Below are 17,725 nucleotides of genomic sequence, written 5' to 3'. Positions count from 1 at the left end.
AAGTAGGACATCAGTTTTTGAATTAAGAAGCATGTTTTTGGGACTTTTATTCCTGGTTTAGCATCTTCGGATTGGTTTCTTCTTACTTTCAAAATGGTGAACATTAGCCGAGATATGATATATGTTATACAGAAAGGTTAACTTAATTATTTTACAAAAGTGAATTTGACCTGAAATCCTGTTGATTTATTTTTCTATTCTATCAGCCATCTGGTGCTAAACTTGAAAATCGGGTCATCAGCGTGCAGCTGTAGAGCTTATGTTATTATGTGGCCTAATATGAAACTCATTGTGGAGGAAAAAAAGGGGGCTTCTCAACATCGTTTCAACACTAGGTGGTGCTCTAGTATTTCTTAATCCATAACTTAAGATAAGAATAATCAGCCTTCCCTCTGTTGATGGCTTTTTCTGATCATTTTTTATTTTTTGTACCTCATGAGTCTGGCCTTTAATTTAGTTGTTGAGTAATTTATGTGACCACACTTTTATGTATTTAAGTCGGTTTGAATTCTCAGTCATCGCTGAGATGAACAAAGTTAAGAGTTTGATTCTTTTTCTCCTATACTGTCTCTGGTTCGGTGCCTGTTTTTAAATTGATTTCTGCTCAGATTGAGAGCAGAAAAACACTTTGTGTGTGTGTGTGTGTGTGTGTGTGTGTGTGTGGGTGGGGGGGGGGGGGGGGGGGGGGGGGCAGACTGATCTGATGTAGAGCATCTACTAAATGTGAACGCCCCATTAAAAGGTACAGCGTTAGGTCGGCTGTGTCCTCTGTTTTTAGCTGGAATAGGCATTTATTCCCTTCTGTTTGTGATTTTCATTGCTCTTAGTGGTATTGAACGTGCAATAAAAATAAAGTTGTATGGATTGATTAATCATAAAACACAATAATGAAGTGGATCTTTATAAGTAATAACTGACAAACAATAAGAGAAACAAAAATGAATCCATAGTCTTTGATTCATGGTGCAAATTGATCGTTCTTTTTTTTTTTAAATCACACTCAGAACACAGCATTTAGATATCAGTGTGACACATGTTTTTCTGATGGCAGCCACATAAAGACACAGGACATCAGTAGCTGAGTTTAAAGTGGACAAAGACAGCATTGACTCGCTGCTCTCTGTCTCATCTCCATCGGCTGACATTTAGCCAACTCTCAATCGGAGGCCTGAGGCAGAGCCAGGACAATGTGACAGGAATCATAATCTTACGGGTCTATCTTTTCTCACCTCGTCTATTTGCTTTACATACAGGGTTTTTCCTTTAAGGGTTCAGTGAGCATTGAGGGAAAAGAACGAGGATCCATTCATGATAAGAATGAGTAAATGAAAGGATTATATCCGAATGCCTCCAAAGCCTGGTGTACTCCCTCATACGCTCATGGAGATGTTTATTTATAGCGTGTTATTCCTCGTTGTTTTGGCACAATCCTCCAAAGACAGATAAAGTTGTCTGAAGAGCTTTTGAAATTCTTCACAGAACTTTGTTCAATGTGCAAAACACAAAGAGCATTTTTTTATTCTGTTGCCATTTGCAAATGTTTAAGCACATTTGAGCAAATGTCATGGATCTTTTTGTCTACGTGTATAGGTGCATTCTCAGTTGAATGGTTTCTTTCTTCAAATTAAGTGCATTTTTCTTATTACGTAGGACACTGAGTACAGAAAAGAACATTGTGTTGTTGTTAACTCTGCTGTGGTGCTTTGACTGGACTGACACAGAGCTGCAGTAAAGTCTGCTGGCCAACTTGATAAACTCATTGTCAGGTTTGGTCAAACAGACAGGAGGGACAGGATGTTTTAATAATTCATTTTAGGCTTCTGTGTTGTTGGACTATTGCAGATACACAGTGCAATTCTCAAAGACAGTTTTTTTTCCCCTCAAATGGAATACTTAGAGCTCTTTCACGTTACACAATGAAATGTGAATACTTTGTTCTTTGACATCAGTGTACAAAATATTTTCTCCTTTATACACAAAAGGAGACAGCTAGCTTAAAAAAAAAAAAATAACAGACTGTTTGGATATTAGGAGATGAAAACTCACTTCTCAATGGACTTTAAATCTAACAAAACTTCTGAAGCTTGTGGAAGCTCCTCGGTAACACACTGTCAAAGTTTTGGACTAAACTGCAGGGTTTTGCTACGTGTTTTAGCCGTTTCAAACAAAGACATGTTTTGAGAAAAGTGCCAAAACAAATGAGGAAAAACTGCAATTTTATAATAGTGAGCAAAATGAACAAGGGGTCAACTGATATTGGATTTTCAGGGCGGATACTGTTACTGATGATTAGTAGTTAAAGAGACTGATATGCATTTACAGTAAAATTGAAAATCTCTGTAATATTCCAAATTCTAAATTCTGACAAAGTCCAACACAAGACTTTGTTTAAATGCTCAACTGGAGACTCTCCTCCTGCTCCAGGCGGCTCTCCTATGGCACCCGGGCTTCAGTGTTGATTGGCTGTTACCAGTGTGACGTCAAGCCTATCAGAATGTGTTGTGGGCGGGACATTCGACGAGACAGAGTGGTGAGATAAAACAGACCCAGAGGGGAAGACACACCTGCAGCAGAGTCAAAGTCGCGCACTTCTTTATTAATCCTTTTCATCTGCGATCGGTACCGAGACAGATAATTAGCTAGGCCGGTTATCGGGTCGACCCCTGAAATGAATACCCGTCTATCAATCCCTATGAGGAGGAGGAAGTAACACTTCTTCGGTTGTATTATAACTTGTCAACTCATGCAGGTCTTCATGATTCAGAATATGCATCAAGACAAAGGGGATCATCTCTTCTCTCCTCAGGTCATGAGGCAGTCTTTTTAAGAGACGTATCAGTCAACTATCCACATTTCTCCAGTCACTCAGTCAGTCCCCATAGTCCTGGGTGGAAAATGGCCTGCAGTTTCTCCCTCCCCTCCCAGACATCTCCTCAGGCCCAAAATAGAGTCAAGGATATGTGGCATGCAAGCAGACATGTCGGCAGAGTAAACCAGGGCTACTCTACGAGACTCTGTTTTCAAACCTGCTACTGGTGAAGCAGCTAAGACAATTACGCTCTCGTGGAAGTTAGCACACGACTGGATCAGTTGTTTATTGAAGTTTTACTATTCCGGGAAGGTCGGGGGTCCAAACCCTCATTCTGGGCAAGAAAACATTTCACTAAGTATCTGAAGCTTATCTGACGCCACAAAAGTCTGAGTTACCAAATCAAGTGGGTGAAGTCGCAGCCTCTTTCAAACAATATTCCCTCTTTATTGTTTTTAGAAAATCCTAAAAAATATATTTTCAGGAACACACTTGCCGTTTTTAAACAAGGAAAAGGGTTGCAAAGCAAAACAATAACTGAACCTCTCAGAAAATGTCTTTGAATGCATCTCCATTAGTGTCAAGATTCCTAAAAGAGAACTATTACTTTTATTTGAATGTGTGCACAGTAGGGCTTTTATAGTGTCGTTGATGTTTGGACTGAGTGTAAAGCCTTATCCTCCAACAGTCCAGGCTTTAATATCATGTGAATAGAAGTTTAGGTTCAGCGGAGCGTTTAATGACTTCAATCAGGAAATCCCGCCCAGGGTTCTTAAAAGCCCAGCAGCCGATCACATCTGGAGCTCTGTGATGATAATGACTGCTAAGAGACACTTTCCACTCTGTAGTCCAGATGGATGAGGATGTATGTACTGAATCTGTTGAGCCATGTTGTATTGGCTTAATTATACTTTCCTGCTTAATGCTGTAATGGTTATAAGCCCTTTATCTCCTAAACTTCCTAAAAGCATGCAAAACTGTTTTCATTGTTATTAATTGGAGGTATTTCAATCAATCAATCAAACTGTATTTGTATAGCACTTTTCATTAAGTGAGGTAGCAAAGTGATTTACATTCAAATTAATCAAGCAGCATCAACATGACCCCATACCCCACAATCCATAAACAATGTAAGAAGAAAAAAACAGGTACTGACGGACTGAGGAAACGCTATCATGAATTCTTTAATCTATTAAGACTCAGCTGTTCTTATCGTTCAGTTTGAAAACTTGCAAAGCTGACATTAAATCCTCTCAGGGGGATTTGAGGGTGTGGATCAGACTCCACATTAAAATGTTAACACAAATCCAGGGGTGTAAAGCAGTTGCCACTCAAGACAAGCTTGTAAGGTGCTTATAGCAGGGCTGCAGGTGGAGAGTGTTTTTAATATAAATCTGCTTTTGTTACTCCTGCAGCGACTGGTAATTATGTACGGGGTTACGGGAAAAGAAAATGCCCAATTGGAGTTTGCAATAACTCAAGTTAATGTGTTACCATCGCTTGATTTGTGCAAACAACTGTGAAGTTATTGTTTGATTCTTTAAAAAAATTGCAACACTCTTATTCAGTTCTTATTTTATATTAAAAATCCTTCAATCTGTTTCCTTAAATGGAAGCGTTTTCACACCGTGCTCAGTTTCTTTTTTACTTTCTTATTGACTTTGTATGACAGAAGAGGAAATGCAATCTCTGTGTTTATAAATCCTCCCGGGGATGATTCATTGGTTGTTGGAAAACCTTCAGAAGGACAAAGCTGTTGTTCAGCACAACAAACACTTCCACAGTCCAGTGTCTACAGAGAGGATTCTGCAGAGCCCTGAAAAAAACCCCCCCACTAAATAATACAAACAAAGAAAAAAGAAAGAGGAGTGTAAATGGAAGTCTGTCTGTATTGTAGTCGACATGTGAAAAAGATGATATCCTTTGTACTTTTTTTTTAAAACTCAGGTTACTGATTGTTTTCTCCATGTCTATTTGTCTTTATCATTTTATAGTAGTCAATGTCAAACTATTTATTTGTTTTTCTTCTGTTAGACCATGTTGGATAGTGTGTTGTTGGGTCTTCTAAACTTTTATTTTTAGCTCATGTGAGGAACATTCTGTCTGTGTCAATTTTGGCAACCTCCGTGGAGAGGTGCCCCCTTTTCTTTTTTCTGGTCTTGTGTGTCAGATGCCTAAGTAGAGTTTTCTGATGTAAAATGGTGTCTTTTTATGCCGTTATTGTAGAGATAGGACAGTTGATAGAGTTGGAAATCAGGGACAGAGAGAGTTGGGTATGCACTGTAAAAACAAAAAGTCATGATAACATAAAGTTCTAAGTTAGTTTTACTTCAAGTCTAGGAAAATGTTGTGTTAACTCAACTTTTTCCAACTTTAAGAGTGATTCATATTAACTTAAAAATGGCGAGCTCTATTTTCGATTGAGAGGAGTATTATTCTGCAAGGGGGGTTCGGGGATGTGGATGGAGTTGTACCTGTGCTGGGCAGTGAGTCTGAAGGTGCTCTTTTGTAATATGGAGAGTGGCTGGATTTCTCAGTTTTCTTGGTGAGTGAAGATGGCGTGCTCATGATGCCGAGTTTTTTGTAACAGTGGTCGAAAAAGTGGTCGAGGTAGTCAAAAAAAATTGTCCAGGGGGACCAGGTCGGAAAAAGGAACTCAGTCAGACTCCCTCAGTCTTTCACCAGGCTCCCTCTTTCCCTACCATCAAAAGCCGTAAAAAGAGCAGAAAACAACAGCAGAAAAAACAGCAATTTATACAAAAGGAAAAATTGATGATGACAAATGCAATCAAATCAACTTTGTTGTTAGTCTTTCACATATCCAAGACTCTAATCACCTTTTATCTAATAACTTAGCATTTAAAGGGTTACAATCCTGAAAATAATTGAATGTTTGGTAGTTTTGAGCAAGTCAGAAGTTGTTTAACTTCACAGCAGAAAATATAAATACATTTGAGGAGGGCACAAGGGTTAATGTTGTCTTACCTTGATATACTGAAGAAGCTCGTCACGAGGCAGGATACTGCTCTCCACTGTGGCGGCGATCAGCTCTGCAGCCGGCTCTTTGTCCAGCGTGAAGAACTCCACACTCCGTACACTTCCCTGTCAAAGTCAGTTCAATTAGAATGATTACAGTCGGAAAAACATCTGTGAAAAACATATAAGACGGACAAGGCAGCAAAGATATATTCCAATACAGTTTAATTAATGGATACACCACCACAAAGCATTATCTCTGTCTTAAATAAGGGTTGTAAACTAAAAGTTTCAGATATTTGTTTGAATCTTATACACTTGTACGACAGAAGATTAGGGCCACGTTAAAAAAAACAAACAAGTTTAATCTCGAAATGTTTCGATTTTTTTTCTTTTTTTTACATCGCTATAGTCATAATTTATCGCAAGAACATTTTATTTATGCACACAAGCAATGCTGTCTCACTCAGCATGTGTACATTTTACTGTGATTGGTTCGGATCAGCTCGTAGACTATGTGGTTATATGTCAGTTGCATACAAAGGCAGCACTTTTAATTGCACTATCGTCCAGAGCTCGACCGATAAATCAGCCAGCCGATAATATCTGCGGATATTAGCATATCCAGTGACTGCTCAGAACAGGCTGTTTCTGTGTCTGTAGCTTTAAATGTAAATGAGCTGTGTCTGACCCCGCCCCCCTCTCTGAAAGAGGATGTGGCTCTTTGTGTGGACTTTCTCGCTCCATGCCCAATTTTTTACTGTGAAAAGGCAGACTAGCTGCAGTAATGCCTGTGGAGCAGGCAAAAGAAGAGGATTTACTTTTCTAATAACTAAGGGTTTGTAGACAGACTAGGAACATATTAGAGTAAGAAAATCATGGTTAAGTGTATTTTGCATATTATGTGATCTTTAAGTGGATAGACACAGAACCGTTTTGGTGCCCTTGGCAAGATTTCAGCACCATATTGCAGACAGTTTGACCACCAAAGACAATATTCATAGACTTTAAGAAAACTGGCATACATCTTTATATTTAATATAACTTTTTAATTTAAAAAATAAAAAATACTTCTAAACAAACATGAATTAAATGGTAATAACTCTAACACTTCTTATAAATAAATACAAATAACTAGTGTAACAGAACAAACAATACCAAACAGTGCAGGGAGCAGAAGTGGTCACAGACGGTCCAGGGTTAGCTTTAAATGTTTTAGGATTGCATCTGGAGAGAGAAGATGAGCATTTGTGAAACAATGGGCAACAGTGTGAACACAAAATATGATTTTCTCTTCAGAGCAGTACAGAATCCTCAGCATAGTTTTTCATGTGAGCCCAAATGTTTTCCTTACAACCAGACCTACAGCATGCACTACTATCTATTCAGTGAGGACTTCTAGCACAAAATGCATTGATGCTCTTAGACATCAATACTCTAAAGGCAAAAGCTTAAAACTATTAATGACAACAGGTGATGGAAAATAAACATTTCAACTAGGGTGAAAGCTAAAGTACACAAAGATGTCAATAAATATAAAAGTAGGTTTTGTGTCCCAAACAACATACAGCCTACTTCACCAAAGAAGAAGTGTATTTCTTACACTGGTTATTTTCTTAACCTGAATAATCTTTACCAAATGAATGTAGAGTGGAAATAACTGATGTTAACTCGAGCTATTGATTAGGAATTAGGAAACACTGACGTTACAATCATCCATCCATAACAAGCTAACTTAACTAGAGATAAATCATTGATCCGTGTAGCACGTTACCTCGGTGTCTTTTTCATATTTTTTCTCCTCTTCTTTATCGTCCCTGGGCTCCTGAGGGCTTTTTAATTTTTTTAATTTTTACATTACAGTCGTTTATAAGCGTGATAGTAATCGGTGTGCTCAGTGTCACTCACTTCTAATGAGTCACCTGCTCTCCTCCCCCACAATGAGCAGACGAGCAGGTAACGAGCAGCGGTGTTGTGATGCGCCGCGTCAAGCAGGAGGCAAGAAAATAGAGCCTTTTTAAATATGTGATGTAGTTGTGTTTTCGTGGCTTCTTTTGTAATATTACTTAATAAAAGCATGACAATTATATTATACACATAATATTTAGAGATTTTCAAACGCATTTTCATTCTATTTCTTCTTCTGATCTTCAACTTTTCTCCCTCACTCATTTGGGACACCAGTGGTGCCCCCTATGGAAGGATGGCGCCCCAAGCATTTGCCTACACCTCCTATGGGCCGGCCCTGGACAAAACCATGCAGAGCAACGATTCAGAGAATCTGAAGTGTTTGTTTCACCATAGTAAGATCACCTCATTAAATGTGTAAATTATTGAAGTTTATTGCATCTGAAAGCGCTGAGAAAAGTGACCGATAAATGGTAAATGCAGCAAAAGAAAGACGACTGTTTTTTGCACATTCTTGGGTGTTTTTACCAACAAGCCAGCACAGTATTTTAGTTAGAAGTTAGTTAGAACATTTGTAAATGTTTAGATGTGTTATTTGATCTGATCTGCTATTAAAGGTTGAAGAACTTAAGTTGGTTGGTTTCTGATAAAATGATATAAAATTAATAACCTGTAGAGATGATACCTTTTTTTAATTGTTATTTGAAAGGAAGTTGAACGTTTCCACAAAAGCAAAGAGAATCAATAAAAATGTATAAACTAAACTGATTTAAGTTGACTAAAATAGAAATTTATATTCAATTTAAATTGATGAATTCATTTAACTCAATATTTTAGGTGGATTAAAATTTTGATAAAGTATTTTTAATTTCAAGTCAAAAGAAATTGAAAGACAATTTTGCCTTAACTAGATAATTTCACAGGAACTGAATTGTGATTTATAGTTTTGTTAACTTAAAGATTTAAGAACAAGTGACTTTATGTCAAGTTTATTTCACTAGAAAATTGTATTTCTTTGGAATAATCACAAATTTGTCTCAACCTCTCTTTTTAAGTTCAGTTAACTTAAAATTGTAAGTCAGCCCGGACACTAACTTTTTTAGGTTATAGCAACTAGGTTTTTTTTTAAGATTTATTTTTTTGGGGGCTTTTTATGGAGAGATAGGACAGTGGCTAGAGCTGGAAATCAGGGAGAGAGAGAGAGTACTGTAGGGAATGACATGAGGGAAAGGAGCTACAGGCTGGATTCGAACCTGGGCCGCCTGCTTTGAGGACTATAGCCTCCATACATGGGGCGTGCGCACGAACACTACGCTACCGGCGCCCCCAATCCTGCTGTCTTTTAACAGTCAGTGGTATCACTCACTGGGAATCTTTGCAGCAGAAAATGTAAAAGAAGTCTGTTTCTCCTACTGCTTACCAACTGAACGTACTTGTACCCAGCGGCAGCATTAACTTATTTGAACGTTAACGTTCGTTATCTGCTAAAAAATTCTCACAGTGCCTTTAACTAAACAAACTAGAAAGAAGAAAAGCAAAATAACTGATGTTAAAATCCTCTTTTGAGTGTGTAGTTTCAATTTCACACCCTTGTATGTTTTCCCTTGCAGGATGTTTTGATCTTAGAAAATCCTTGTTTAGTTTCAGCATCATGTGCCACACATTTTCCCAAATTTCATTTTTAACCACTTGGCTTGAATGTGCAGTTGTTTACAACTTTTTTCCTCCTTAGATTTGTTTTAAATGTGCATGCCACTGTAGCCTGACATAGTTGTAAATGAGGAAAGAAAGCCATGAATTCAACACATGCAGGTACACAGCTTCTGTGTTTAATATCTTTACTTTCAAAGCCTTCCTGAACCAAACAGTGGACTTGTATTCTTTACTTTAGTTTGTGGAAAAAGTGTAATCTCAAGTGTAGAATTACAAGTACTAAACCAAAGGATAAGATTCATAGTAAAGTCTGGATTTCCTGTTAGAAAGAATCATAATAAAAGTAAGCTTAGACTGAGCCGGCATGGGAATAGAAATCAAACATTGTGTCCTTCTTCACACATGAAATGCTCCGTCAGTGTATCAGCGCTGATAATAATTTGAATGCTGTGATAGAGTGCACGACCCTCAGTGGATTTAATGAAAGGCAAGTGATGAATTCAAAACCCCACAAAAGGGAAATCATATCCGCGGTGAGGAATGAAGCAGCTCTGTGAGATTCTTTTCTGGCAGAGGAAGGAGAGCAACTCATGCATGCAGCTGTCAGGTAAAATGTATGTTCGTACACACATCCGGACATAGAAAACACAATGGTGATTTATTCTTCTCTATCATAAGACGTGTCTTGCTCCCCCCCGTCCCCCCGTCCCCGTCTTCTCCTTCTCCCTCTTTCCGCCTCTCTCTGCCCCCCTCGCCTCCTTCCCCCCCCCTCGACACAGTTGTAGGGAGCCGAGCAATGATGCGTGTCTCGGTGAAACCTGGTGAATAGTAATGAAGCGAGCCTGTGTGTTTATTTGAGGGTGGGCGAGAGGAAGACTGAGAGAGCGGGTAGGGAAGGGTTTGTGAGGAAGGAGGGAGAGGAGGTGGGGTGGTGGTGGTGGTGGTGGTGGTGGGGGGCAGACTGTGAGTGAAAACAGGGCTTCTCTTGCGGCACTGATGCAGCACCACAAGCAGCAGTTGTGACAGACAAGAAATATCGTTGTGTTAATCCTTTACACGCTTTACATTGCCCCCCCCTCCTCCTCCTCTTCTTGCTGATCGGGACCATTTCTGTGACGTCACTCATTAAAAACTGTATATATTTTTTTCTTGTTGTGCTTCATTATACAGTGGCTCATTCTCCCCCCTCCTAACACAGACACACGGGGGAGAAGGAGGGTGCATTGGTGGAGGAAACGGATGGAGGGAGGGGGAGAGAAGGCTGTGAGTGAATGTGGCTCAGAGAGGGGCAACAGCACCTGCTGTCTTCATCCCAGATTCACCAGGCAAAACAGCATTCTCCCTGCACGAGTGATGGACTGTTAGGGGGACAAAGAAGGGAGAAAAGAGGCCCAAACAAAGACTAAAAGACTCCAGGATCTTCAGATCAGTGCGGACTGACTGAGCCACTGCTCATTTGGTGATTATTTCGGTCCTGGGTTGCTTTCTTTCACTGAAATTTAAAACCCCTGTCAGCGCAGGATGTTGAAAACTCAAACCTGAGGCATCCCAGAGTAACAAAACGAGCATCCTTTCAGATGAAATGGAATAAAAAAAAAAAATGTGGGTTTGTGTTTACAATCGAGGAATAAGTGACTGGAATATTCAGCAACTGACTGCAAAGATCAACTGGAGTGCCAGGGCTGAAAGGAAGGGAACAAACACAATAGTCAGCCCCCCTACCTCAGCCCCTTCTTTTATCCTTTTCCATCCAGGACCCACGGGCACTCTGCCAACCTGGAATCTTAAGAACTCATTCAAAGAAAGCCAAAGACCGAGACTTGTTTAAAAACCAGGACCCATTCTCTCACAGTCTCTTGTTTTTCCTTACACTTCCCACGTGAAGAGGGATTTTTTTTAGTTGCTGTTTTCTCGCAATGAGGAGGGGGAAAAAGGGGGCGTTCAAGAATTGTCATTCATGTAACGTTTCGTCAGATTCGAGGATTGAGAGTATTGTGAGCGAGTGATCTCCCTATTGGGCCTCTCTTTCTCCCTCTCTCTCTCTCTGTCTTTCAGTTTTCATTCTGCTTTTACTCCCTCCACTTTCACTCGCTCCTGCTCACATAGTAACTCCTCCCCCCCCCCCCCCCCCCACACACTCTGCCCATTGTCTCTCTATACAGTATCAGGCTGAGGGGATGCCATACTCGATCCAGCCAGGGAAAACGAGAGAGGGAGAAGAAGGTAAGAGGCAGATTTATAGCGTAAGAAAGCGCCTGGCACTAAATGCACGTCAGTGTTACTTTTTGAAGTGTGAAGTGTTGCAGCTTAATATAGCTGTTTGTTTTCATCTGAAATGACAGTGAGGGTGCATCCCTGATGCTCTGGGGGGGTTTCATGTGTTGTGTGCAATGTTTCAATGTGTTTGGACTGTCTTGTCTGCTAGAGGAAGAGGTGTGTTTGAATGCTCTGAAAAGGGGAGCACTGCAGAGTAGAACACATCAGGTGCCACCACTTGACTTTTCTTCATCTTTATATTCAAAACAAAAAAGTGTCGAGATGTCATGTTTCAAGCTGAATCCTTACAGATTTATCGACAATTTCTCGGAGAACATTTCCACGCTGCTCAGTCTTTTAGAAGAAAATGTATTTAAATGTATACATAAATTGGCAATAATCTAAAGCTATGAAAACATATAGCTACTGATTCCCTGAATTGGCTCCCAGTGGAGGCATATTTAGGGCTTTTTAGGGATTACAGCTAATGTTGCCCTGTGGCTGAGATTCACCTTCTTGTCTGGACAGCGTCTGACACTGAGTTTTTTTCTGCTTCTAATTTTTGCTGAGACATGCATGAGCACAGGCTCCCTGGAGCACTGGAGCCATGGTCCTATATCAAACCTGGAAAATGCTGATTGGGTAAACACTTTCCGCTCGATTAGTAGTCCATGTTCTCTGTCAGAGGTCATGTGAACATGCAGCATATGTAAGGGCGATGGGGAGATAAATCTCAGTGTGTAAGCTGTTTGTTAAATGTCTAAGGCTGCGGACTAAACAAGATCCAGCTGTGATTCTATTTCTTTAGATTAGAGTTAGGGTCATATGATGGAAGTTATGATATAATGGAACTACACGTGAACTTAACAGAATAAAAAAAGTTTTAAAAAATGTGGTTTTTCACCCTTGCATTGCCAGTAAAGCACGAAACAGGTGCATTAAAAGATGACTAAAAGTGGTCCTCTCAGTGCTGGACAGTTGCAGCCTAGTACAGGAAGCTTTGTGTGCTTGTTCAGAGAGAGAGAGAGAGAGAAAAAAAGAGGCTGTCTCAATGGGGCTTTTGTTGTTTGAGTTGGAGACAGCAAAAGCACAAGAAACACTGACTGACAAATACCTGGCCCCTCTGTGCCTCAAATACCTCAGCATTGCACTTGATACAATGTCAACAAATGCCTCCTCTGTCTTCTCAGCCCGTTTCCTCTCTGTCCACTGGATTTTTTTTCATGTTTTTATAAAGGCTACTGTTTTCTGAGCAGACATCTGGGGGAGCAGATTTGGCCTGCAGAGCTGGAGTGTTGAGTCTCTCCTCTGTGAGAGGTCGAAAACGGTCCAAAGCTCTTATTTTAGCTCAGCTCAGTGTTTGATATATAGGCTGACAGTCATCTGTTTCACTTCAATGCAGAAAAGTATCATTAAACTATGAATGAACTTATAAGAATACAATCAGCATATATTCATGTTTCTGTGCATTAATGAAGCTTGACTCATCAGCATGATCGCTTTGATTGCAGAAACACTGCATGGCAATGCAAAAGCTTTGTATCTGCAAAAATCAGTTTGGTCGTTAATAAAGCTGCTAAACCCTCTGCGCCTGGTGGTTGAATTAAAATGCTGAGGTAATGATCTCCTTTGTGCTTGAAGAAGTCAAGCAGAGGGCTGCTACAGAATATAGAAAGACTTTACGTAATCTGTTTTGAATTCAGAGACAAAATCCTTTTGATTAACGTTGCACCTCTTCCCTGTAGACTTTGATTTGAAACTGCATTTTTAATCAAAGATTATTCCATTAACCCCCTTCAGGAACCGAAGAGCTTGAAGAATATCCCTGAATGATTCAAGCATTGCGTAGGGGTCAATTTGTTTGAGATTTTGCTGTAAAAGAAAAAAAAAATCCACTTCCTTCTGTCTGAAGTCTCACAAGACAGATTCATTTTACTCCCATGGGCCTCAGATGAATACTTGCCGTTTCTTTGGTTAATTATTCATGCGGATGTGAGTCTGAAATCCTGAAATGCTCCCTGCTACCTGCCCCTGTTGTTTCCTCTTTGTTGTCAAGCTTTCAGCTCTAACTGCATGATTTCTCAAACTGCTTTTGAAGCAGTTTTTGTATTTTATCTTCCAAGTCTAACCACAGCTGTGTCATATGGCTTTCTATTCCTATGTGAGTTCTTTCTAACACGTCATGTAGGGTTCAAAGCCATTGGATACACAGTGGACAGTCAACTCCAGACCTCTGTTTGATGACTTTTTGACATTCCTTTATTCTTTAGATTATAGACAACGTCAACACCACAAACCAAGCCTGAAGTAAAGTTATCATTTGACACTTTTCCTGAAGCTTGTGTGACATTTTGTTCAGCTGAGCTATTTCTAGCTTTTTAAACCTTATGTAATGAGATCTACAAACTCTGTAGCCTACAGCAGCCACATCATGCATCTTTACTTTCACCAACATTTTGGAAGTGTCCTAAAATACATTTCAGATATTTTCCTTCAGATATCTGGAGGACGGCTGCAGATGGTTAATGGAACTAAACAGCTATTCTCCTGCTTTTTTCAGGCAGTTTAATTTACATTAAAAAGCTGTATGATCTAATTCACATAGTAGGAAGCTAACTCTGGGGAATTTCATGAGGGGAATTCTACCCCACCTGTTAGCATCAAGTGGAAGTTCAGAATAGTTTTTAGATGATACGACTGATTAGGCCTACATGATTAGGAGCAAAATATGTAATGTGCGATAACATAATACAATATGAGGTGCATTAAATAAACAAACAAGTGGTCAGTTCCATTTTCTATCATGTCCCCCCTGAATTGAAAATAGATCCAAAAAACATTTTTTTCATATATCCATTACGGTGCTCATTCACTGAAAGTGAACAGGGAATCAAAATTGGAGCAGATTATTTGCCGACCTTTAACAGTGCTGAGCTGCATAATATCAGTCATAAATATAACATTTCTTCATAAAAACTTGACATTTATGAAAACTTTACCATTTGAGCATTTCATGATTTAGTGCAGGAAGTAACTGCTTTAGGGTATTTTATATTGATATAAATTACTCCGTTTTTTTTTTTTATTGTGCCCAGAAGAGTATATCATCTAGCTAGATTATAGATTAGAAACTGTATCGTGATGGGAACATGGTGTGCACCTCAGCCAGCTGAGCCATCTCAGCACTTGTAGAAAAAGCTCTTCAAATGTGGCCCCTTGTGGTTCCTACCCGCCTCCCTGTCAAGTAGATTTTGTAAAAGGATTTCAAGAGCATTCAGTCCTCTGACCACTAGAACTCTCTGTTAAATCTCTACCGACTCTGAACTTTGTAGTGTCCATGTTGAACTTTTTGAATTAATTTGTATTCTCTGTGCAAAGTAAGTACGAGTAAGTCAATCCTTAGACCACTTTAAGGATATCTGGCCCTTTAAAATTCTATCTATGACAAAACCTTGTAAAATCTTTCTTAAGCCTACAGCCGATTATAACGTTTCACTCATTCTAACAATGATGCTCTGTCTGAGTACGTTTTACAAGTGCTACGTGGAGCTTTTTGTGAATGTGTACATTCAGTTTTACTCAAAACACATTATGCATTTAAAGCATTTTCATTATCATTTTCTCTGCCTTTGTAATCACGTTGCAGCATACTGCCACCTGTTGATCAGTGCGATAGTGGGAAATGATTGAGCAGATTGTGTAGCAACTCGTCTACATGATGTGCATCCTCGTAAATGTGCACAAGAGACGAAGTCATTTGAGGCACTACTGGAAAAAACTGCTCCATAACTCTACGAAAGGTAAAAAAAAACAAACAAAAAAAAACACCACCTGCTTTGAGTTATTGGCTAAAGCTGCTTCCCGACAATTTCACATTTAATTTTTAAGAAAATGTAACCCTGTATTAAATAAGCGATACAAATACAAGCGGGGCCAAAAATCTAATATGATGGATTCAAATCAGGCTGGTGTTGTTCTTGTACCTAACATTACGGTGCAGCAGGTGATTCAATCTTTTCAACCTAAACCCTCATGTTTCCACTCTAATGAAGTGGTATTCAAGTCTAACTATCCTACATGACTTTCTGATTGGATTTTTTTTTTCAAACAGCTACAGCATGTTAGGAAGGTGCTATTTGCTATTAAAAATTGACCTTTTCAAGAATAATAATTATTGTAGTCCCGATTTTTTCCCCCTCAGAACAGTCACGTATTCACAGAGCATGATACCAGAACAGCTCTAGTCACTTCAGTACCACATGTTAAGGATGTCAGGCTACATTCATTTTACTTCCTAAGCTCAATGACAGTTACCTTTCAAGTAAGACCCCAGGATCCAGGTTATATTTCAGACCTAAACCTACCAGGGAATTTCACTCAAGGAGAGCACCAATAGCTCGTTTTAAGAAGCAGATTTTCCTGAGTTATACTTTAATGACTCATTGCTGATAGTCGGCTGAAGGTGTTTGGCTAGAGAAAAGTCCTTGGTAGCACATTTGGCACCCTATGCTTTGTTTTATTGTTTTTTTTTTTTTTTCTGTTAACAGGTGTTAGGAAAGGAACTACTCACCATTTCTCATGCTAGGTGGATGCCTAACGCCAGTAACAATGCAGCTGCAGCATGCAAGAGACCGTACGACAGCAACGACGACCAAAGCCTGTGACAAACCTGGAGGTCAAAGGTATACATCGTGGTTAGAATGGAGGAATTTGATTTCATAACTCGACTGTACTAGCTTAGCTACCTGTGGTTTACAATGGACCTCTCTGACACCCTTATCACAATAAAGTACAGGTGTTCATAATAAAATCACTGATACCTGAATCTATTAATCCTCTAATATTTTGGTTTTATTCTTATGGTTTTGTACATGTTGACTTACTTCTTTCACACTGCCAAGGCTCACAAGCCATTTGAATAGAACACGGACAGTGACCTGTGTTTCAAAAGTGTTGATCTCTCATCCGACCACAAGTGGACAGCAGAGACACACCTGTCTCTATCATGCATCTCCAGATGACTTAACTAGTCTGTCTGGTTGATATGTTGCCAGAAAGTATTCACATTATACTCAGAGATTATCAGGACAAGGTCATATGTGACTTGCAAAAGAGGATCAGCATTGATAGCAATTTTTCCTCTCTATCAAAGACACATCGTGGTTACATTAACTTTTACACTGTAAACAATGTGAGGCATATGCTTCAGAGATGTCCACTGTGAAGGGTTTGAGAAATCTGTGCAAAATACATCTTGGAAGTTGCTAATGCTTTAAAATGTAGTTTTGTGATCCAACACATACACACACACACACACACACACACACACACACACACACACACACACACACACACACACACACACACACACACACACACACACACACACACACACACACACACACACACACACACACACACACACACACACACACACACACACACACACACACACACACACACACACACACACACACACACACACACACACACCCTGTAAGAATGTAAAAATTGTAGCCTAGATGTATTTTGTTAAGTGATGTTGAATGCCAACCCCGAAACTCTCTTTGACAACGTAAGCAACAGGAACTAGATTCAAGATTCAATTTATTGTCACTTCCATTCACTCTCAGCATGGAATAAAATACCACTCTCCCCAAATCAAGCACACTTTAAAATAGAGACAGATTTAAAAAAAAAAAAACAGAGACCACTGTTGCCAAAGTCTTATTTTTTCTGGGCCGTTTTTTTTCATACATTACACATAATTATGATAGACGTACAATGGTGCTAATTAAAATAAAAAAGTTGATTAAATCATTTATTTTTTAATATGCTTTTTACACCAGCTTTTTAGCCAGGTAATTAATATTAGCTACTTGTTAATATTTGATTCAACCTGAAATATATTTTAAAAAAAATTAGTTACCTGAGTTAATCATGTATTTTTTTTTCTTTTTTTTTTTTTTAAATTTGTACACGTTTTTGAAATTGTACGCGTGTATTACCGTTTAGTTTAACACCTTTGGCTTGTTTTATTTGCGAAAGAACTGTTAACCTTGCAAAAATGTCCTGTTAGCTTGCAGTGCTACATTGTTTACTACGTAATAAGATGTAACATTT

At 39.2% G+C, this 17,725-nt stretch overlaps 1 long non-coding RNA gene across 1 annotated transcript; it reads right to left on the bottom strand.

Moving 5' to 3' along the window:
• Nucleotides 1-4,749: 4,749 nt before the first annotated feature.
• Nucleotides 4,750-16,284, bottom strand: LOC132989776 (uncharacterized). Its single transcript, XR_009675940.1, has 2 exons — nucleotides 16,173-16,284; nucleotides 4,750-5,911 (listed from the first exon to the last, which is right to left on the bottom strand). It is a non-coding gene; the product is annotated as an uncharacterized LOC132989776 (long non-coding RNA).
• Between the last annotated feature and the right edge of the window lie 1,441 nt (nucleotides 16,285-17,725).

The sequence above is a fragment of the Labrus mixtus genome, chromosome 15 (genome assembly GCF_963584025.1).
Source record: "Labrus mixtus chromosome 15, fLabMix1.1, whole genome shotgun sequence".
NCBI lineage: Eukaryota > Metazoa > Chordata > Actinopteri > Labriformes > Labridae > Labrus > Labrus mixtus.
Note: the sequence above shows the minus strand (reverse complement) of the source record. Positions and strands in the feature narration are given on the sequence as shown.